Here is an 18,065-nt window from a genome sequence, read left to right on the forward strand (position 1 = left end):
CAAAACAAACCGTCTTGTGAGTAGCTGCAGGTCATGTGCATAGTTCAGACTTTACAGGGCTCACTGGCATGGTGTTTTTGTGAACAAAGACAACTAAGAACAAAAAGAGTGTAGATATCAATGGATTGCAATGAAGTGCTGCTCTTATGTCTCTCCATAGACTCCCGATTGCACCAACTATAATCAGGCACATAAAAGTCATTAGATACGTTCCCGAGTATAAGGCCTAATAAACAAACGTCGTGTTAGTCAAAAGATTGATGGCGCCCTCACAGAATACACCAGGTCAGGAAGGAATAAAATTCAATCAGAGAGCTGGAATCGTTTTTCATGAGACGGAAAAGGCAGAGAGGGAGACGGGGGTCAATGAGGAGGATGTCGGCCGCCAGAGCACCATCAACAATGTAACAGGACATAGCACACACACAAAGAAAGAGAGAGAGTAAAGCTTAGCTTCGTGTGAGTTTCTTCTGAAAATTATAGGCAATGCAATAACATTTTCAGAAATCACGTTATGCAATATATATTGAAAGACGTTAAAATGCTAACTTATGCAAAATGATCACTTCTAAATTATGCCAATTAGCAGATAGGCCTACTGTAAATAATAATGAGCCTACGGCGTTCTTGTCCTCATACTGTCCCAAGGGGTCCCACAGCAACATAGGTGTTATTTCACTTTCATTTCCCTTATAATAGCGATGAAAATAACGTTTAGTGTTTAGCTGTTATGGTCACATCCCAATACAGTACAGACTGTATTTTGTTCTTACGAGCAAAACTAATTCAATATTTCATCAACATTTAAAGGTTTATTGTCATAACATATAGGCCTACACAACTTTTAAATTATGTAATGTATGAACAACTAAAATCGCAAGTGCAATTACAAGACATAGCCTACGAAATAAATCAGTTGGTATGGAGGTTACATCTCAGTATAGTGGGGCTTCCTGACACCAACACATTTGTGAACCCCTATTTTCAGCCCTTCACTCTGTTTTTTCCTAAAAACGTGCCGCTACATTCCTGCATGCACAACTTCCCTCACTGATTTGGATCAAATAGCGAAGACAAAAAGCGTCCATGTTGGCCAAACTTTTAATATGTTACAAACCAAAACGATACATTTACTACCATTTTAAAACGGATACAAAATATTTAAGACTCTTCAACGTTGCATATGTATTGCTTTTTTGTCCTATAGCGAAAAGATACATTTGGAAAAAAAATAAAACAACCTGATTATCATGTAATATGAATACAATGTTCACACTGTTAAGTGCCAGAGATGTCAAGTCTGTGTTTAATGGCAGGTCAAAGTTCAAGAAACGCAGATCAAAAATAAACAAATAAGAACAATATAATTTTTTAGATAGCATGGATACATTTTCAACTTAATGCATTAATTATCAACTTAATTATGGACTTATCATTCGCAAACCCGTGGTGTCTTTTATGACTCATTTGCTGTAAGTAACAATCATGTGAGCTGTTGATGCACAACCACAGAGGCTATCGGATGAAAACCTGCACTATAAAACGTTATCACTATTATTAGTAGCTACGCCATAATGCTTGGTAGTGCAGTGTTAACTGGAATTCAATTGACATTATAGATACAGTTATTTCGTGCCGTTTTGTAGCAAATATGCTGTATTTATTGAAACTGAGTTTAATAGATATAGGCCTTTGGGTTTAACAAAAAAAAAAAAATCTCAGGAGGAGTAGACTAGACGGGATGAAACATGGATATAGTCTCGCAGACGGTGTGCACCTGTAGGCTACTGCTGACTGACCAGCTCAGCTCGGTATGGAAAACGCTGTTTTAACTCTCGGTTAGTGTACCAGACCTGAGCTCCAGCGCCATCTGTTTCTAATTAGGAGTCCATATAGACGCAAACTCTGTCTGCACTGCGGCCAAACCAGTGAAAGGTTGGAGGTCCAACACTTGTTCCTCAGAGGGGAAAATCACTGCTGCATGCAGCCTCCTATCCCGCATGTCTAATTTTAAAGACGAATGATAATTTTTGAATAATGATTGACCTGGCTTTGTCAAAACACACAGAGCGACGAGGTGTAAACAAAGCTTCTGGATAAAATGTTGAAATCGTGCAGCATGTTAAAGTCAGAGGAGCTGAACTCACGCAGACCTCGTGCAGGCTCTGGGACGGTGGGATAATGGGGTACTGTGAATTCAGTCCGACGGGAAACGGCCGACCTGCGAATAACCCGACAGCCTTGGCGATATACCTAAAAAACGAACAGAGTTGCCTTCAAGTTACACAAAACCTGCTTTTCTCCTGCTCGGGCCTGCGGTTTCTAATTATAGTACATTTTACGCGCGAGCACTTGAATGTCCCAATTATACAGCATACAGTCATTTATTGTCAAGTGTAGTTTCGCTTTATGAATGTATTTATGAAAGTCTCTCATACTTGACGGATTTTAATTTCTTCTAACTCTGAATGGCCATGGAGAAATAAAGCTCCATGCTGTCTGAGCACATTGTATTCTTAGATTACATTTAAGACTATTATTTCTAGATATTAAATCACAACAACACAGGAATAAAGGTAAATTAATGCAGTTTATTGTTAAACAATTTATAAACAAACAAATCCTACACAAATGAACTATTTGCCGGCTCAACAGTGGATTTGATCCCCTGAATAAAATACTTTTTTTAAGTTTGCCAAACACATGGCTCTTTGTAAAATGCACGTTATAATTAAGTTGATTACAACTCAATATAACAACATAATACATTAAATCAATACATTTGTGTTTGTCCAGGTGAATTGGAAAATCCTTCTGATTAATTAAATTAATTACATTGCATTTTAGCATAACATAACACACACTAAAATATGCATTTACACAAATACATGCATACATATACATTTTACACCTGAAGTTTAGCATAACATATGTTTATACAAAGAAGAAAAACCCTGAAAGCGAGGAGCAAACAAACTTGAACTCTGCAACGTGTGACATGAGTGGACATGAGAGGGCCACTTCAAAGCTTCCCAACTGCTGCTATTTGATCCACAGTAGCAGTTGTCTGTGTCTTTCGCGGCTCTCATCTCATTTTATGGTGCAAGGCGGCCACTGGGCTATGAAAACATCAACAGCAGACTTGGGTTGCTTTAAGACTGAGACAAGAAGCTGCCTCTCCTTTTATTGACAAGGGATGACAAAACAGGAACACAACATATGCTTAAACAGTTTCCATATTATAATGAAATAAATACTTGAATGGGTGATTATTCAGTATATCATTCGTTTTTTTCCATCTGGGTGCTGGTTGAAATGTTTTTTTTTCTGAACACTAAACGCTCAAGATAGATGTTGCATATATAGAGGGAAAATATAAACAATTAAAAAAAGATACATTTATACTGAAGTGTATGATGTGAATGTTCTGCTAATGAATTTGAAGACCCTCTGTTTACACAGAATGGATTTTAAAGTTAACTTTCATACTGAACAAACGGAAGATAGAGATAAAATGCTGAAGGCAATATGAAGAATGTTATATACTTCCTGCTTCAAGAGCAAATGCATACACTACACATGGCAACATCACATCGGTTTTCACCAGACTCTCCCCTAATCCTCACATATTTTAAGCCAAGGGAGGTGGGTGTCATGCACCAAAAGAGGAGGAGCAGTGCTGGACGTGACCCATCTCACTTCTGAGTCCTTCAGTCTGTGAAAGGGGGGAGAGAAAAAGTGTCACACCCACATGAGACAGTCATTTTCCTGAAAAAGGCAAAAAGCTTTACACAGGAGATTGGTCATTCAAGCTCTTCATCTTGATTTTAATAAGGGTAGATTTTGTTTTGTTTTAGAGCTAAAGTTATCCCCCTCTGTCGATTAATTCCTGGCAGAGTCGGTGTGGTGTGCAGCTCCATGCCAGTATTAGGAGATTGCGTAATCCTGTGTAAATGAAGGGATTTTGATGTTTGTGATTTAAATAAAAAAAGAAAAGATGTCTACAATAGACTTCCTCTTGAATGATTTCCCACTAAACACATCATCATATTAGCTCTGCTGGCTTTGTTTTTATTTTTTCTGGTAAGTAACAGTGTTGTGTAATTAAAAAGAAGGCAATGTTGAGAACAGCTTTGAGTTCAATGAAACATCCAGACTGAGCTAATGTAATTGGGATATGTTCAAAACAGATAAATCCTTGTGATGCCGATCACAAATTAGCTCTGTCAATCACACAAGTCAGTAGGTCATTACTTTTTTATTACTGAGTGCTGAACATGTTAATCTGAATGTCAACAATAAGGCATCCAATTTGGCTGAATCCTACTTCATTCTTCCCTTTTCCAATTCTCTGGTATTTCCGCTGATTCCAATGTTGGTAACAGATTTGGTAAGTTATGATTTGATCAATTAGATTTAGAGTTGTAAACCAAAATGTAATCAACCTCATCTTATTTATCAATTCCTTTTGAAATGATTGTCAAGTACAAATGGACATTTTCGTTTGAATAATCAGGGTTTTCATTGTTGGGTTACCTGATAACTCTGCCTATAAATTCCACAGAATATGGCAATCATGCATTACTCTTATTTTTTATGATGTTATGATGAACCATTATTTCAGGCCTGAATCACTATAAAGCCAGCAATATGTCTTACTTGCCAATTTTTCATAAATGTCCTTGTGGATTCATAACAGTGTGACTGATTCGGTTTGACACGGTTGCTGTGTTTTCACCACATTGCGCATGGCTGTGTCTGAGTGACAGTCTTGCACTCATGCATTCTCCGTGTTTCTATCTAGAGTGTATTCGGCTTTTGCAACCAGAATAGCAGAACAGCAGGAAGCAGGGATTTATCTGTAACCCCCCACCACCACCACCACCACAAAACACTTGCAAAAACACAAACACACACAAATAACATGCTGCAATGGAGAATTACTATGCAAAATGGGGTGTGAGGTGGAAGGAAAAACAAACTGGTTATAATAAAAACATTGACCTAAGCAACAACTATTATAAAAGTTCACAGTTTCTGAGGAGATGCAAGTTCCGTTTAAAAATATAACATGCCTGCAGAGGGGAAACACACACTGTTCAAATGGATTATATTTGCTGCATTAACATTGCATGGAAATGTAAAAGGGGTTTGAAATAGAATCATCATAAAGTATTTAGTTCTCAAGCAATTCAATGTACAACACTGAACAAAAGATAAAAGTACATATGAAAAGCACAACATAGCTCTCTGCAGTGATCTGAAATGTACCTCGAATGTCAGCTGTCTGAGCTTGTGTCAATGGACTATCTACCCTTTGACCTCTGAGGAACACTACTCCTCCCCACGGTCTTTTTCAGGGACCCATTGTTTACTCTTCAGCCAGTTAACCAATTTTCTTTAAGTTGTCCTTTCTCCGTTCTCATGCTTGGTTGCAAGAGTATTTGAACACAGTGGAGGAAAAAGTCATGGAAGAGAGAATGAATAACTCAAAAAGGGAGAAGGTAATTCAATATTAATATCAACATGAATTAGTAGAATTTAAAGTCGAGTATAGTCCCCCATATGAATGCATTTAAAAAACCTCAAGATTTCCATGGACTTTGACTGAAAATAGTAATTCTCAACGTAACAAAAATTACGTTATTTTACCCATTCATGCTTTATCTTGTCAGCATTGGATTTATCTGAAGTATTTGAGCACCTTCTGTGGCAACATTATAAAAAAAGTTCAAAAATGATAATCTAATGTGGCTCACACAGTAGTAGAATACAAATAACATTTAAATAAGAACACACTTTATTTCCAACTCTTTACCCCTTTGAACAAAGCCAAACAAAAGTCAGGATTTGAAACTGACAACAATGTGAAATCAGGGTTCTTCATGTATTTCTGTGAGGTGTGCAGGTGTGAGGTCTTCGCTGTCTGGTGTGAGGCAGCCAGATGGTGTTTGTGTGTGATGGCGAGCAGCAGCGATACAGCGGTGGTTTCTTTCACAGATCAGCACTCATATCTCTGTTCCATCTCCAGGCTCTCGGCTCATATAAACATCCCCAGTTCATGGGCCTCTGATGTTTTCGCCATTGTGTTTACAGTGAGAAGTCAGGCAAATACGTGAACTTTAAGACAAAGAGAACACGATGAACAATGGACTGAGTGGCTTAGCGCACAAATTGTAAATAAATTTTTTTTCTGAAATGTAATAAGAATGTATTGATAAACAAAATACAGGAAGGTTAAGTGTCCCTACTATTACCAAAGTTAACTCTGCTTCTACTTTAAGCATTATGTTCCCTTTTTTACTATCCTCCTCTTCTTCTTTTGAGGGGATTAAACAAATAGCATTTAATCCTGTGGAGGTTTTTTTATATACGCTCTGCAGCCTTGGTCTGCACATCATACTCCACACGCAGTAGGAAACAAGTTCAATTACACCGATTCAGCATCATGGGCGGACCCGACACAGGGAAAAAAAGAAGTCACGTTTCAGCGCTCAGGGCCTGTGGCAACTGAAATGAAGAGTTCACGAGAAGTTGGAATGCAACACACGCACACACACACACATGCTTACTCATTCTGTCAAAAGGTTAAATTGTCTTCGCAGTGGAGCAAATGAGATGTAGCATTCACTTTTGGAAATGGAGCTTCGTCTAAAATTATTCTCACAAAGAAATAATCATGCACATTTCCAATCAAACCCCATGCAAGGCTAGAATCCAACATCAAAGCGTGCTCAAAGCGATTGTCTCCCCCCTGCTCCTTTTAAGCTGCCTGTTTTTCAAATACAGAAAGAAGAAAAAATCCCCCGAACATCAAAGAGGGAGACGGAGAAAGTCATTTAGCCTTATCTTAATTGAGCTGCAATTTTAATAATGATCTTACACATTGGGACCGAAGGAGCTGCGGGCTGCAGGACGAGGGGCTGGCTCCCCCCCTCTGTTCTCCGCTGCTCTACTCTACTGGTCGTCTAATCTCAGCTCCAGACATGTCATTGGCCAGTGATTTATGATGACCTAATGTTTTGTTTATTTCATGCTCATAACAGGCAGGCGGATTGCATGGCGCATGCCGTATGGGGAAACATGAAAGCGTTCGGACTGCTTCCAGGGCTGCAGTCCCCGGCAGTTCGCAGAAATAAACAGCTCTTTACTTCAGCCACCTGGCACAGCAACCCTTTTTAAATTGAGGGCCAGGGCGGCTGGCGACTCTGAAGTTTACAAAAATCCCAGGCTGTGTGCTTCATTGGCTGTCATGAGGCAGCCATCAATCTGTAATGTGGAGGTTACACACTTGATTTAACCTGTGGAAAAACACATTGACCCCTATGTTCATGTGCTTTCTCAGTAATTGACTTGCCTTTGCCAAACAAGAGGGCAAACATATGGGGCTTGACAACTGCTTGACAGTAAGGTCAAGTGTCCAGTAAGTCAGTCCACTTTTAAGCGACTTGGATTTGGCTTCTGTCAGAAGTTTTCTGGTATTTAGCAAAGCAATTGAGAGAGACTTAAACAGTATTGGATGCTGCATACAGAGATAACTTTGGCTTAACACAATAGTAGCTTTGTGTGAGCAATTTAATTGATATGATAAAGCAAGTGTGTCATTGTCGTATTTTATAGGTAATGTACGTTGCATATACATATCTGAAATCCTGATTTGGAATATATAATAGTTACTCAAATGTATTTTTTCTAAAATTAAAGATAAATATTTGTGGCATAGTGCATGTTAGCAGAGAGTAAGGACATGAAAGCTGTGGCCCTCTTGACAGACCCATGTTTCACCTTTTCTAATCTGGGCAATAAAGTGTTTTCTTCTTGCTTCATTACGTTTGACTGCTCTTCATAACATCTTTGAATACAATCTTCTAGTACTAATCCAAGTCAAGAAGGACAGACGTGCTTGAGTAGTAGATTATTCATTTTCGTTTTAATTAAATATTTCATTTTTATAAGCAATAATGGAACAAATTAGTTTTGTATGCCTTGAGTCCCTTAATCTCAAATGAGCGCAATTTCTTGGAAACAGGTTTATGACAGCACATTGATGGATTTAGTCTACTCTGCCCACATGCACTTAGTCATTGTTTCTTCTGCTGACTAATATTACTGTCATGCTGGGAGCTGATTTCCAATGGGCCAGAGGTCAATTTTTTTATTGCAAATAATTGTATGCACATAACAGTTCAGATAAAAACAAGAGGGCCACAGACTTTTTAATTTGGTTAAATTTGAGGTTTGGATTATAGACATACTTAGGTAGATTTATAATTAATAGATTAAACTCAACCCAAATTACTTATTTTGTTGGCACACGTCAATACATTACTTATCGTAATGTATTTCACAGAACAAATAAATTCAGAATCTAGAAATACATAACAAAAGATAACTACTTATATTTCAAATACATCAACCAATTGCCTCTAGCCAAATTTTAGCCAATCTGTAAACTTCAATTGTTTAATTTGATGTGTTTTTGTTGTTTATAACACAGCCCAGAGATCATGTCTACAAGTCCGAAGGATGGAGATGTCAATAGTGTAAATGTTTTTCTCCTTCCCTGTCTGGCCATTCAAAATCCAATTTGAAAATCCCATCAGATAGGCATTTCCTCCTTCTGCACCAGCAACCCCAGCAGGCGACTACATTCTTATCTTATCAGTAGCAACCATCTAGCATCTCGTCGTGCCCAAACAGGGAGAAACAGAATCATATTGAAAGTAATGATCAAGCTCCCGCCTTCACCACATATAATGCACATACTAAAACTAATACGTAGCTTCTTCAGTCATCGGCTGAGATTGGATATTGGCTTTTTGTCAAGCAATAGAGTATAAAGGAAAAACCCTCTTCTTGCACTTAATACTCCCCCGGCTTTCCCTTCTTTTTCTTCTCTCCTGGCACGGTGACATGCATGATAAGAGCAGCGAAGCAAACTGTGAGCTCTGTCTGGGTCTGTACAGGAAGTGCAAGGGATTGAGTAGTGCTGTCAATCAACAACAGCTCTGCTGCCGTCATGGACGAGAACAATGGCCAGAGACTCGCCTGGCATTGGGAAAACTGAGTCAGCCAATCTTGCTAGCAGAGAAGAGATAACGTTAAGAGGAAAATGAGAGAAAGTAATACAAAAACATTTGTATTTGTGAACACACAGGCACATTAAGATACACTGACGTTTGAAAAGCTAATACATATCTCTAGCAAGATAGCAAACCCTTGAGATTGGAGTCATGGAATGAGGTTGAAAAGTTTACTGCATGAGTCAAGCTAACATTAGCTCTCTACTCTGTTTGGCTTTAAACACTGACTTTTTAATGTTACCAACAGACCGGTTTTGTTGTTTTGAAATGAGAATCTCGCAAAAACAAATGCAATTTATACATGACGTGTAAATACAAAAAGTCAGCATCCTCAGTTGATGATCCATGTAGCTTTAGTAGGCGATGTTAGCCAATAAAGAGGAACAGCATTCTTCTTCCATTTTTGATCCATAAGCATGAACATGAAAACAGATGCTTAAGATACAGAGTGTTGCTATCACTAGATATCCCTACACATGGTTTCGGTGAGTGGAGCAATCTAAAGTTTGAACAGTTAGTAGCCCTAGGTATAGTCTCAAAAGTTGGATCAATAGACAATAACGGTTTTTGGGAAAGGACAATTTCCACTTTGAGACCTCACAAAGATATCATATTGGAGATACTTTTCAAGTATTGAATACATACTTTGGTTCAACACAGACATTCCTACCATGACTCTCTTTACATAGCAGGACATCCAACACCAATCACCCAATTGCAAAGAAAGGGCTAGATACACTATGAAAACAAACAAAGCATATAGAGACTTATTAATGTAATGCCATGGCCTACATTATTGCAGAAGAAACGGTTTTCACTGCCAACATTAATACATTCCATCCTCTCATTGCACATATTGGTCATACAATATAATCAATAATGTTGTAACCAGTGTAAATAATACCCCTCAGAGCAGCTGCAATGTTGATAGATCTAATTGCTTCTGTAAAGAAATGTGTTTAGGCTTCTGAAACTTAAAAATGAAAGAACGTGCGTGTTACTGTTGGCTAAAATCCCCCCATAAGTGTCTTTACATTGATGGAAAGTATGGAACACACATCTTCCACCACTCTGACACACACACAAGCCATCTGTGCAGGACAGGACACAGCGAGTGCATCCTTCAGCTGACACTTACTGGAGGGGAAGTTGAGCCTTGAGGCTGCTGTATGACATCAGCACAGCAAAAGCGACACCATTTATCACCGACCACCGAACATGGAGACATTCATAACATCCTGACAGGAAAATCTTGTGGAAAATAATCACTCGGGCTTTGATAACAACTTGGCTCCTTCTCTTGCTTCTCATTTGGACAGTGTTCTCCCCTCCTTTGCTGTGTTTTTTTCATTTGTGTCTTTTATTCATTCTTCATGCACTACTATACCATCTTAATCTATGAGGTAATTATTTGAAAACAAAATAATTCAATTAAAGATATTAATCCTTGATATATTATGTTTGTGTTTGAGCTATATGTCAATGCTTTAATGTTACAGTAGGAAGATTTAAGGTCAAATGAAAGTCATTGTGCGCTTTAGCCGAGCATATATGACTAATGGAGAGACAGTTATCTGTGTGATATCCATACTATGGCAAGAAGTAAGCGGCGATGATAAAATATTTCCAGAGAAAAACTCTTTTGTTAGTCAAAGGTTAGTCAGCCCTTTCCCGTTTATGCAAAGCACTGAGTCTGTATCAGTTCTTTGTAAACAACCTGCTCTCACTTTTTGGTTTTCCTTTTGTGCTCGCGGGGAGAGTTGAACTTTTGTCATATGTCAGAAGAGCATGGACAGCAGCCAAGCCTGTCCGTGGGTCTTCCTATTTTGACACCCTAAAGCACCTGCCCTCACTGGAGCATGGCAGGGAACGTCGTGGAGAGAACAATAGAGAAAGGGCCTCTTTCCAGACACTCCTCACTGCTGATCCAGCACCGACTGCCTGTCACTCAAATCCATTAAAGGTCAGTGTAGCTTGCTAGGCTCCAACCCTCAGGAGAACACGCCCTAATGGACCCTGCCAGTTTTAACACTCACTTTTTCCTCTCTACCATCTCTCCTTTTCCCCTCAGAGGTCATAAGAGGGGGATATCCCAAAAGGAAATGCCTGAGCTCTGAAGGAGGTGCCTGTGCTCTCTACCCCCGCCCCCCCCCCCCCCATTACTTTAAGCATAGTCCTGGGTGTTATCGCTCTTATGTAATGGAGTGCTGGGTGCTGATAACAGGATGTCAGAAGAAATTACACCCCCCCCTGAACGACATTACTCCCATTGGATTTCTTTTCATGGCAAAAACACAATTACCTAAATTCTGTTGATGACAGACCGACTGTAAGGAATGTGTTATGGTACTTTAAAATCTTTGAGATCTGTAAATGGGGAAGCTTTGCATGTGCTACATGTAACAGTGGAACTGTTGGAAAGAAAAAATAATCAAAATTGGTATACATACAGTGTTTGTAATATGAAGCGTTGTCAGTCAAAACAGGCAAAAATATATGAGCTAGAATGAATGTTCAACTTTATGGTCATTGCACATTTCTCAGGCAACAAAATGCAGTTTAGCATCTAATCAGGAAAGAGGAGATTATGTAAAGAGTCTATACAGGATAAAAAAACAGCATTTAAATACACACTACTAACAGTATAAACATTGTAGATAGTGCAGGTATAAGTGTAAAATACATAATCCAAAGTTTAATGACAAGTCATTTACGGTTGACAGGTTTTTATAAAGTATTATCAGTCGGATATATTATATGAATTCAGTGTTTAAATGTGTTGCTTTACACGATAGTATTAAACAAATTGCAAACCTTTCTTTTCATTTGTTGTTTTCTCTTCTTAGGGATATCATTTTGGAACAAAAGTATTTCCTTTTGGCACTTCTTTGTTTTGAATCTGTTTACATGACCCAGCTGTCACCATGGGTGCGTCTGTGAACTGAAAGTCTAACTTCAAATGACAAACCTGTACTTCAAGTCAGATAATAATTCATAATTTATGATACATTTAAGGTGATGATGGGTTAATATACACGGTGGCATGCAGTTGGGAATAACCCTTGGCACATTGTACATGTAACCGCCATTCAATAAAAGGTGCCTGAAATAACCCCCATAATTAAATCTTGCCAAAAATGTCACAGAGATTTTCTACTTTAAATTATGTTGCATGTCAGGTCGCTCTAAATCATATATATTGAACTGTAAATGGATGGCTTTCTTACCTTGGTTACCTTGAATCATCTCTCACATCCATTAGACCACACTGAAGAGAGCAACAAGACAGACTGCACATAAGCAGAGGCATGCACACTCAAGCATACGTGTGTTCAGCCATATCAGTCCTGGCATTCCAACCCCTAGCTTGGGTGCAAGAAATGATTTAGTTCTCTTCCTTCTGATAAATGCATACCTTCACTCTAGTGAAATGAGGGGGTGCAGCGAAGGAAATATGAGGCACCTGAAGCAGTGAAACTAAGGAGACAGGTCATTGTGGCGATACTTCATGCAGCACCTCGTTCGTCTCTAGCGTTGCGAAGACAGATACATCTCTTTTTTTATGGCACCTCCATCATCAAGTGCAGGAGATAGAGTGCTCGTTGCTAGGCCGTTGACGACTCACCCCTATCAGTGCACCACACTGAAGTATAGGGAGTTATGTTTGACTGCGTGACCTCCGTATCCATCAAAAGATATGAAAGGACTATTTGTCATTGATGAAAAAGGTGAAACGCAAAATTCAACAAATATTTTCTATATGTGGGTTGGACTGTTGATTAACATATAATGCGCATTAAAAGCACAAGTTTACCCAAGTATTGAGGTAGTTCAGGCCTGAATGGGGAAACAAGTATTCTAGACTTACAAAAGCTTGAAAAAAGAACAAATATCACTGCAGAGTGTAAATAAATGGCTAACCTCAGTTATCTTTTTCTCCCAGTTTAACAGCTGAATCACATCATTTACATTTTGTTCTGCCCAGTGAGAGTAGAGGATGTAAAGGGAAAGGTAACTCCTCCAATGATCTACTAAAAACCCCCGGGCAAGCTTCAACCACTAGGCTGTCCATCATCCAGCTACAGTTCCCGCCTCTGGGTTAATAGTGAACGTGTAGTGTCAGTCAGTTTACCTGCCGCAGTGACAGCTTAACTGGGTTATCTTGCTCTGAACTCATATTAAGGGATTTACAATATGTCATTGTCTGGCTTTTCTTTTTAGGAGCTATGATGTTAATGATAAATCAAAGAGCAAAGTAGAATAGGATTTGAAGTGGGTAAAATGTTGTTTTTATCATTCAATCTCTCCAATATATAAATTCTCATCAAGATGTTTACGTTTTTCATGGGTGTTTTGTAATTCAAGATTAAAATACTTTTGGACTTGCTAGTGTACACGAAGTTGAAGAAAGGTTAGCCTACTGTATAAGTACATTGGATTTAATATACGCAGGTTGAAACAAATAAAAAAAGCAGTTTGAAAACGCACTTGCTTAAGATGCCAAGATGATGTTAAGATAAGCTATGCAAACAGGTACACATCATAAAGGTGCCAGTAGATGTGCACATAACTCTGTATCATATCAAACGTCAATTCGATGCTGAATATTTCATCTGTTGCCTGACAATTGATGAAGATTTAGCCCTTTTACGTTTTTTGAAAGAAATCACATTATGAAACATCTTGTGAAGAATTTTGAGATGACAAAAAAAATCGATTCAGACAAACAAATACCTGTAAAGAATAAATGATAAACAGTTGAAGGTAGTTAAGTAGAAGAGAGCTTTTGAGCCGAGTCGTAAACCATGTGAGCTGAAGAGATGATAGCAGGTCGCCTGCCTCGTCTATGGCAGCTGTCAGCCTTGGCTCGTGGTTCCCTTCTCTGGGTCAGAGGTCATCCAGCTGTGGCCCCTCCCCCCTCTCATTCTCCCCCTGACACAGCAGATGTGGTTGGACCACCATGGCGAGGGCCTGACCACATCTGGCTCTGATTACAGTCAGACAATTCAGCTTTATCAGCTCCATCCACTTCGCCGAGCCCTGCTACACTAATTCTCCCATAGGTGATGTGTGACACATTTTCAACTCACCAATACTGGATTTACAGGGTGATTTATACAGTATTTCAATCACCAAAACTGGGTTATATGCTGTTGAAGTTTTATTTTGGTTTGAATATAATGCATGCACACAATGTCTGACATGTCATATTTATGACTTGAACTAACATTTCTTATCTACCGGCATAGTAAACCTTTATGTTCTCTTGCCTCTATTTTCCTTGACTTTCCTCTTAGGGAAATGTGATAAATCCCTACTTGTCAAACAAAACTAATGACCTAATGATATACTGCTGAACCTCCCTCAGTTTGTCACTGATATTGAGCCTGTGTATTTGCCTGTACTTGAATATGTCCGTTCAAATCGTTGAATCATGGGATAGTGTCAGTTTTCACATAAAGCATGTTGTTGCTCATTAGACTTCATACATACCCCCTTTATTCCGACATGCATGCATGTGATGTGGATGAGAAATATGTCACACTTGCAGATGGAAATCCCAACATCCATAAACAAGGGAGTTTGAGAGAGGATTATGTTGCATACAGGGATCACTGGCTGTAGTTTATTTTCCCAGGATGCCTTTCCTATTATCCCCACCCCTTTGCCAATGAAATCTCTACAGCCCTTAGTTCCTGTGGTTACATTGGGATATCTCAAATCACTTCAAACAAACATGAACCTGAAATTGAGCCCACCATGCAAAACTCTATGAATATAAGTGAGGGAAAGAAGCTGGATGCTTGTTTTAACCATTATGATACCAGTTTCATGACAGTGACAGTAGTGCTTGAATTCTCCTACATACTAAGTGGTTTTCAAAGTCTTCCTTGTTGGTGCTAAACATCGATTTACATTTGTCACATTCATGCCATGTCTCCTGTGGCCTGCTGTCCTCATCACATCTGAGACTGATGGAAGATGTCGTCGGGTTGGTTATTACATTTCTTTAAACCCTCTTCTAACCTTCTATCCTTCCAACCATCACCCACTTTAACCCCACTCAACCCTGATGGCAGGCCAGCGTTGGGCCACTCTCTGCAGGCTTCCGCATGTCAGGGGTCCCTGTGCAGTCCACTCGCAGGGACACAGGCATGTGCACTAAAGCTGTCACCGCCTCCTACTGCTGCCAGTGCTGGAGGTTATCTTTCCAACAGAAGTCCCAATTGGCCCACTGTGGGTTTGATCTCCCTATACTTTCTTTGAATTGTGATTTGAAGTTTCCAAAGGATTTGTGACACTAAACACATTTATTGTCCAAAAGGTCAAAGTTTGATGGCAACAATGCACAACAGCCCACAACAATACTTGACAAGAACCTGGCTACAGCCTAACTGTAGTTGTTGCCAGGACACATTGCGTATGAGACTGCGTTTTTTGTATTCTATCAGCAACAGGAGGAAATGGGTGAGGTTTGTTGCTCTTGAACTGTGAGAACAAATAAACAGAATGCTAATTCAAGAAGTTCAGTTGACAATGCCCCCCACTGATGGTGAAAACTAATTATCATTAAGGAATGTGCATCCCCTCCTTAGTACTTGCGAGGTGACCCAAAAGGTCTTTTAAATGTATCGGAGATAACTGCAGAATCTTTAATTCTTAACACTGCACATTCACTTAGAAGTATCTGCATCAAAATATACACATTGGTCATAGTAACAGCAATAGCACTGATGTGATGGTGGTTAAGCTTGAATCAGAGATAAAAATAACATAACTTTAAACATGTGTCACAGTGGACTAGTGCGTTGGTGTTCGGGTCAGGGGAGCACAGGTTCAAACCCCACTGCAGTCAGCATGTCGTTGTGTCCCTGGGCAAGACACTTCACCCTACATTACTAACTAACTTTGAGTTATTATGCCCCAACAATTTGGAACAAACTGCCCAAATCGTGCACGTCCGCTGAAACACTTCCTATTTTTAAATCCCGACTAAAAACGCACCTATTTGCCGCTGCTTTTAATTGAGCTGCCCATACTCACACTACAGTATGCCTTTTCAGTCATGTATTCTGTACCTGCTGTGTTTATTTATTTAATTTATTTCATTACCTTTGCTTATTATGCCTGTTTTTAAATGCCTTTTTAATAATGTATTTGTGCTGTATTTGTTCTTAAATGTCGTTGGCTTTTAATCTGTAAAGCACTTTGAATCGCCACGTGCTGAAAAGTGCTATATAAATAAAATTGCCTTGCCTTGCCTAAATTGCTCCTGTGGGGATTGCCCACAGTATTGAGTATGTAAGTCGCTTTGGATAGAAGCGTCTAACAAGTTACATAATGTAATAACTTTCTTTAAAGTAATAGTTAGGTATTTTGGAAAATAATTTACTCTATAGCTATAAGAGTGGTATCAATCTTCTCATCTCAACTCTGCACCACAAAGAGATAGAGACACACTTTGAAATAATCCTTCAAAGATAAGATAAGATCATTTTTCAGCTTTCCCACATATTACTAAGTGTTAAAATGCATTTAATCTATTATTTTACTCATCACTCATCACATCAATCAGTGATCATTTGCATGTAGCAAACACCTACGCTGAGATACATTTATGCAGATTACAGTTCAGACCTGTGAATCATTCACTCACATGGGACAGCTACAGTGTGAAAGCCATCTTGCACCAAATTGTTAATCAGGGTTTACTGACACTGAACTCTTTCTCTCTTTTGAAAATCATTTAAATACGACATGCTGCCAACTGGCCAAGGAGTTTGCTACTTTTTAAAGGTGTCATCAGAGTGACTCTCAGTTGGTTAAACCTCCAACATGTGTGAGAGTGTTTTTCTTTTGGGGGAGGAGTGAAGGTCTAGGGGACTGCAGGGAGCTAATTAGAAGCTATTCTCTAACTCAGGGCCAAATGGAGCAATTATCTGGCCGAGTGAGTAGATAATTCCCTCCCATTCATCTCCCACTGTCAGGTCCCCACTATACCCACCAACCTGTGCTGAGGATTGGATGCTGGGGCCTGTTGACATCTAACCTCTTTGTCCTAGTCCCTGTATCCCTTGTAGGTAACTCCCTGCTGTCTTTTAGCAATGGCAAACATGGTGGATAACCTAGCTGATCATTTCTCCCATGGTTGTCACATATCATTGCCTACCCCTGACAGGATTTATGACTACCACATTTCAGGTTCACCTAATGACTCTGTTGGACACTGGTGGGAGAGCTAGCGTAAAGGGATGATTAATGCAACAGCCTGATAGGTCCCATGCTTGAAATTGAAAAAAATAGCAAAATATGGACTTGCTGATTGAATTAAACATGGGGTTAGCAAAGGGACAAAAATAAAACCTTATTACCTTGTAAAACAAAATCTTAGCTGCAGTGCTGTATTCTACAATCTATGCATGACTTACAACAGGTGATTAGTTTATTTTCCTTTAGGTTCAGTATTTTCGAGCGCTATGTAACAATTGTCAGGTCATATTTTTCCTGCACTGGGAGTTGAAGACCTCTGTCTAAAGTTTAACGGTTCACCGCACATCCAAGGTTAGCAAGAAAGTTCATGCTGCTGACAGGAGTTGCTATTTATTACGGCGGGTATCTCCCTTATATCCAATACAAAGAAGGCATCCTTTCAACACATTGCCTGTTCTGAAAAGAAGTGTTAGGAAAACAGGACTTAAAGACTCCAGTCATGCAGAGCTTAAGTACGTTAACGTTGCTAGAGTGGTCCTCAAAGAAATAAAGGAGAAAAATAATGAAAACATGAATAGCTTAAGATGTAGGTTGATTGTCTTTCTTGTCATGGTATCTTAAAGAGTTCCACCTCTCAAAGTCAAAATAGCTTGAAGTTTTTCACAACAGTAGTTAGTTTCATATATGTTTGTGTTCAAACAATTGATTTTAGAAGTAGTGTAATTGCAAACAAAGTCAATGGAAAGACTTTAGTTGACACCAATGGGGAAT

Source organism: Gymnodraco acuticeps, unplaced genomic scaffold (assembly GCF_902827175.1).
Source record: "Gymnodraco acuticeps unplaced genomic scaffold, fGymAcu1.1, whole genome shotgun sequence".
In the NCBI taxonomy this organism is placed as follows: domain Eukaryota; kingdom Metazoa; phylum Chordata; class Actinopteri; order Perciformes; family Bathydraconidae; genus Gymnodraco; species Gymnodraco acuticeps.